This window comes from Pleuronectes platessa, chromosome 21 (assembly GCF_947347685.1).
Source record: "Pleuronectes platessa chromosome 21, fPlePla1.1, whole genome shotgun sequence".
Taxonomy (NCBI): domain Eukaryota; kingdom Metazoa; phylum Chordata; class Actinopteri; order Pleuronectiformes; family Pleuronectidae; genus Pleuronectes; species Pleuronectes platessa.
In genome coordinates this window covers 17,110,897-17,118,043 of record NC_070646.1, presented here as the reverse complement: position 1 = coordinate 17,118,043, position 7,147 = coordinate 17,110,897, and positions in this window count along the sequence as shown.

Sequence of the window (7,147 nt, the reverse complement as noted above, 5' to 3'; positions counted from 1 at the left end):
CCCAAGGAGTTTGGGTGCCTGAATTAAATGGAGGTCTCCCAATGGCATCTGCTGAAGGCATCCCAGAGGTTGGAACACAAGAAGCCGTATGACATCTGTAAAAGGATGGGAGAGTAACCACCTCCCCAGCTGGTTGTGTGCATGTAAAATGCAGACATCGTTGAACCTCTTTCCGTTTATTTGTCTGCGCCTGCCCGTGTGCGATTAGGCAACTGTGCGTTTTGTGCTCCTGTGAACTCCCTGGGAGTGTTTTCAGCCCCTCTATCAAAGGCTATTCCCAATTTGTTTCTGTTGCTCAAGCAACTGGGACGGCAGCAGAATGGAATGTTAATAAAATATTTTAAAAAAGAACGGCCTCCGGGGGCACCCTCGCTGCTTTCGTTACCAGTGTGGAGTGAATACAGAGTGTTTGTGCTGAGGCTGCAGACAGTAGAGGAGTGGGTGGTTGTGGTGGGGTTGTGCGTCCAGTTTGGTTTGACTTGGCTCTTCAGGGATATGAATAAACCCCTGAGAGCTTCTTACTGTGTATTTTAGATGAGCAAAAAAGATCTGTGTTTACAACCAGGAGTTTGCATTGGGATTTTGCTATGCTGTGTGAAATAAACAGGAGGCGTGAGCAACTGACAGCATGCTGATGAACAATGGAGAGACGACCACTCTGAATTTGCGAGATGTGAGATCAATGAGAATTTAATGGGTGTAGTTTGTAGCTCCCACCCCCTGAGGAAGGAATGCACAGTTGTTAGGAGATCTTCTGTTCCAAGGGCAGATTTAAGATTCCCCCTGGTGCTGTTAAGACTACGATTTAAAGAGTATAAGCTGATGTCTGATCAGGGCCTCAGGGTACCTTCCACTGCGCCTTTTCCTCAAGTCCTGGTCACATTGTCTTAAAGGCTAATGGTGTGGCTGCTTGCACTCAGGTAATGGCGGAGAAAAGAAGGAGGGATACTGAAACACTGGAAAAATTTCTAATGTGAATAAAGATCATTGCTTTGCCAAGTAAAAAATGGTTAAAGATGATTTCTTTCATTTTTTCTAGCTGTTATCACACTCGTATTTGTTCATGTGCTAATTTTTCAGATAAGTTTGGTTTTAATTAGTTTTCAGTTCATGCTTTAAAACAGGGGGAAGTACCAGGATTGACAGCTGAGACAGAGTGTGATTGGTTGAGCACTGGTATCGATAGAACCTCTGTACCAAGACTTCATTCCACGATCAGTACCGTGCAGACAGACGTCAAAAGGTCAAGATGGCGGCAAGGGTATCTGGGTTATCCCTTAATTGTTAAACAACGGGAGGAAGTGGGGTCACATCATCCATCGTTATACACAGTCTACACTCTGTATGGTGATGAAGGAAGCTCATCTGTTCCAGCATCAGTAACAAACATTTGCTCCTGTGTGAAGATTTAAAGTACACAAACACTAAAAGTACCAGATAAACCTTTCTACTTGAGTAAAAGTAAGTCAGTAGGTATTTTTATAAAAATTAAGTAAAAGTAAATTGTCTTATTCCCTAGATGCAATGGTCAGTTACACTATTAACTGTGTCTATTGCATATTCAGTTTAATACAAGAAAAGCAAAGACTGTCATATTAATAAAGGAAGCTTCAGATGATTCCACTGAAAACACCTGAACGGTTGAGTCTCTGCAACAGCTTCTCCCAAATCTATTTCACATGTTTCTTCTTCGCCAGTGATGCTGCGGCTGCATGAGGAGGCGGAGTCTAAAGTTGCCTGCCCGCTCTGATTGGATCAATGAATCAATTCCCCCTTTCGTCATTGTTTATTTTTTACAAATATATAAAAAACAAGGTGAACATGTGACAGAATACTTTGAAAAAATGCTGCATTTAATAGGTACTGAAATACATTTAAGAAGTAAATGTACCTTTAGTTCTGACCACTGGTTGAAATGGGCTGGGAGTTTTGCATTAAAAGGTGAATCTACAAATAGAGGAAAGACTGGGAACGTTAGAGAGACTGTGTTGGGAAATATCAAGCATGCTGCTCATCTTTCCACACGGCATAACACCTCCTGTGACATGACTTTGAAGCATGGCCAGTGTTAGGGAATCAGTTAAACAATGACTTTTTACAGACGATAACAGATGTTCTTGTTCAGGTTTTTCTGACGTGCATTTGCAGATTCACAGCAGCCTCACAAACGCACCCTTGACAGTGTGACATCACATCACTCTTCATGACCGGACGTTTCTAATGGAAACAGACAGCAGAGTTGAAGAATCTCCCTGTTTCATGCTGATTCTTCATCCTTATTTCACACTGGAGCTTCTCAACATGAAAGGGCTTCTCGTCGAGCCCCTCCGCAGCCAAGGCCGAGGCAAGCCTGAAGATATTAAACATGCTACATACAAATAAAACACAAACTGACACGCCCTAAACCGTCCAGGAAATCTTATCTGGGCCGTTTATCAGAGTCTTCAGCAGTTTTTTTACGGGCATATTTATCTATCCCTGTCCTTTAGTTTACAGGATACATTTTGTGCTCTGCCTGATAATTTATCCAACCTTCAAAAGCTTGACACATGCTGATGATTTTCTCCCCCTTTTGAAACAATGGAGGTGGAATGTGGTGCACGTCTGCCCCCTGGTGACAGAACCCGATCCCCCACAACAATCACTCACACGTTACAAATTTCCCTTTTAATTTATTGTCTTAAATTGAGTATGAGCAGATTCATTTCACACCTTCATCTCATTACTGAGTATGTTAATATGCTGTGGAACATTAATTCACACATAGTGCTTTAGATTGGAAGTCTGTCGAGAGATGTGAGGACATAACATACTGTATATAGGGCATCATTCAGACAGAGCACAATAACACAATTAGCACCATTTTAGAATACATGACAGGAAGGTGAATGATTGTCGTATTAAAATTTGAAACTCTTTTACACATTTTATATCCTCAGGAGTTCCTCCAAGATGAAGGCCAGGGAACACCAACAGACAAATGAGTAACCACCGTGTGGAAATGAGTTTGTAGAGATTTTATGAGTAGAAAATGTGTTTATTGATAGTCTATACAACACTAAAGGATTAAATGATAGTGATCTAATTGTAACATTTGCTTTATTGAATAGTTTGCACAAGAGTTAAAACTGAGCTTTAAGGAGCTATTTATTAGTTTAGTTTATACAGTGATTAAACAGTGCACATCCTTGAAATTAGTATTACTAGAGCTGTGCCCATTCTAAACCTGCCTGTTTGGAATGGGCTGTTCTCTTGTCCTGTGTCAATACTCTGGAGATCCTTCACAATTATTCCATGTCATTAGTGAGTCCTCCTTAATCAGATCTACAATATACTGTCACCTTTTATTGTTTGCATGGTTAACTGTCTATGGTGCAGAGTGAAGTCAGAAACCTTTGTGTTCATCCTACCTGGTTTGTCTGAAGTCTACCTTTATCGTTCTTTTCATGAAACGAAACTGATTTCCCTTTATTTCTGTTCATGTGTGTGGTTTATATGTAAGTTTGATGGATTTACTTACACTACACTTCCCTGGACCACTAAGAATACACTTACCAAGTGTTAAGCTGACAGATAGACAGAAGTAGGCAGAAGTAGTAGGTCGATTTTAGTTATGGCTCAGTGGCTCAGGAGGTAACCCAGCTCATCCACTAACTAGATTGTTGGCAGTTCGATCCCTGTCTCCCCCTGATTATTGTGAAGATGTCCCTGTGCTGGTAGTGCGTGAGGGATGTGTGAAAGTGCTGCACATCGATGACCACACAAAACGCTTCCCAGTACAGTTTTGCCATTCACCCACTCACACACACATTATTATAGTGCGTCTAAGCGCTATATAAATAGCGTGTAGGAGCCAGCCTGTCTGGCTTAGGGGTTCAGTAAAATGAATGTATTTACAAAGTGCATCATGCATAAACCATATCAAGCTTTCTTCTCTTCTTAAGCACCTCATTGTACGCTAAGACCTGCGGGTAAGGATGGATCACCAACAGGGCAACTCTCCCCAAAAGCACAGGGTTTACCCCATATCTCTCTGTCAAGTTTATTAATCAGCCATTTGTTGGAACATTGCTCTACTGAAGTAAAAGAAAAAGAGCTCTAAGTGATTGTCAAGCCTCAACAAAAATAAATAATAAACCTGGTTGTTTTAGTTTAAATTAAGCCTATTTGTTGTAAAGTTGTGTTTTGTCTAATCGCTTTAGGGGTTTCTTTCCATGTCAAGCAATTACCAGACAGAAAACCTGGAGCAAGGTAAGATTGTTTCTCGATGTAAGAAGGCCAAAACCAACAATTACGTTAATCATAAAGTCCAATATTGTTCTCATGCTCAGTGTATGAAATGCAAAAAAAAAGTGTGAGTGCCCATTATTATTTCCTGAACCCTGAATTAACATATTCATAATTATTTTGTTCTGGCTAGCTGTGAAAATCTGTAGATATTGAATCTATTGTAAACTGGAGAATGTTCCGACGTGAGAAGCTCTTTCTTTGGTATTTTAATTGCCCAATTAGAGCACAGTGAGGATTCACAGAGCAGTTGTCTCTAGAGTTTTATGTCCAATGATGAGACGTTAAAATGTTGGAAGAAATGTCAAATGTGAGAGAGCGACCTGAGGAATGGATCAGAGAGCCCTTATTTCCTCTCTAATAAATCCATTGAATTATTTCATGTTATCTGAGAGTGAATTCTGCGCATTTAATGCTTTACAATGTCCACATGCACACGATGACAAAACTTAGGACACTCAACAGTTCATAATGTACATGGCATAAATGAAATACATATAGTGCACAAGAATACATTTTTGCCCTGTGGCTCCCTAATGATTTTGTCCAACCCTGTATTGAGATAATTTTACATCATCATCAATTTTTTTATGATCCACTTAATTATCTATCCCATTATTTACTCGTATACTTTATTATTCACTCTGTGTGCTAAAAGCCTGATAACCAACACACACCAAAACAAGTGTACTCTGCGGAGGCCTTTTTCTTAAAAAAAGAAAAACATGTAACCATGCTGTTTTCAAAGAAAAAAGTTCTGCCCATAGATGCACTTATGAAAGTGTGTGAATGGGTGAATATAAAGTACCGTAAAGCATTTTGAGTGGTCGTCGAGACTAGAAAACTGCTACTCAAACACAGACCATGTAACGAGGTCGGGAAATAATGGAAACAGGAAGTACTACAGGTGTAAGCAGGAGGTAACCATAGAAAGAAAAACCTGGATTTAACATTCGGTGAACAGGTCCTACCTTAGCAGTTAAATGTTACACCACTGAATACACGATGTGATTCTAAATGTAATGTTAAACCATTAAAAATAACCACTCTGTTAAAACTTAAGAACGAGAATCTCTCTTTATAAAACAGGATGTTTTTTTTTTAAATGTCTTCATTCTGTCAGGACAAGCTTGGGTTTATTTTGGTTGCTGTCTTATAGAACCTAATAAACTCTTTTGCAAAATACTTTGGATGATTCCAGGCGCTTTCTGTTAACACTTGTCTAAACTCTGAAACAGCAGTATGTGGAAACAGGAATATTTTTTGGACCGATCCCTCGGTTCACTGTGCCCCGACATGTGTTCTGAAACTATGCACACCGTGGGTTTGGGTAAATGTATACATCTATAACCATCATTCTGAAATTGCACTTTAGTTGAAATTTTATGAAAAATAATATTTTGATGGGTCTATTTAAAGAAATAGCTTTGATAGCTAACGACAGCATAGCACTTTCACCCTGTGTAAGGTTCAATATGGCCCCTTTTAAAATCCTCAGAGTGCAGTTATCGCTGAGCGGGGGGCTGCTACACATAAATGCCACATTTACACATTATCGTGTGCATCAAACAGATTCCTGAAGTGGATATCTGCCCGTCTGAGGAAAAGAGGAGAGTGACGGGAAGCTCTGAAGCACTGCTCTTCACGTTTCTCCATTCCCAAGATATAACCCTCTTTCCTTTTGAGATGAGGTCAAATAGAGGGAGGTGCCACGGGGAAATCACATTCTTATGAATGAGACAATTACACACATCTCTTACTTTCCACCGTGCAAAAACCCTTTTCTGTTTTTTGCTCCCAGCATCCTTGAAGTCTCCCACACCTCAAAGCTAACAAGACGTGAAGGGAAGCAGAGGCCTGTCCCGGGGTTGAGAGAAGCTGTGTATCTTTCACGGTATTGCCAAGTTCTGTGACCTGAACTTGGGGTGATCTGATGAAAGAATGCAGCTTCGCTTGCATGACTACATGGACTAAAAGCTACTGAATCATGTACTTTAACAACAGCTTTTGGGCAAAAGCTAACTAGAGCCGGCATAAAAGTGCATAATCCTCTATGGCGGGGAGTCTTAAAGTCAAGCGTGGAGACTGTGAGGGATCCTCAAAGAGTCAGTTCAATCCATTCAAAACAATGTCAACCCGAAGCCTAGGAAGAATGAAGCAAATTTATTTGAGAAAGAGACATGTTGGACTGACGAATTTACAATTAAACGTCCATATTTAAGAACCAACTGCAACAAAAGTCAGGACAAACTTTAAGATTCCATTTGTAATTTGTCAATCTTTTGTATGTCCGCCTTTATTTATCATGGCGGGGCCAATCCCCTGGCTATGGACAATACCAGTCTTTACAAATCTACGGAGAAGGGTTCTGCCATTCTTCACACATTGTGCTATCCGCTGCTCGTTGCTGGAGGTGTTTTGTTGTTCTACCCTCCACTTTAAAATGTTCTGTTGGATTAAAGTCAGAGGACATACTTGGGCCAGGTCAGAGTTAGACTTGTTTCCCAACAGTGTATAGGATAATTTTTCTCTTAGCCAATGACTCACCTGCCAGGCTTCTGGAGACTAGGAGTCATCTATACATTCAGTATTTAGTTTTTTAAAACTTTTTTACTCGCATTCATGCTGCCAACTTTAAACGTTATCTTTGATGGTGTTCACTCATGCAGGCCAACATTAACACACTCACCTCCATGTTTAGTGGGCAGCACAGGTTATAGACTATAAATATGGACAAAAAGACAGCTAGCTCCCAAAAAGTGGTGGCCAGCTGCAGTATAGGTCATAAACCCTGCCTCCTCCATGTAAGTGTAAGGGACACAGACCAAGCTAAAAGTAGGCAAATGTTAAAGAAATATTT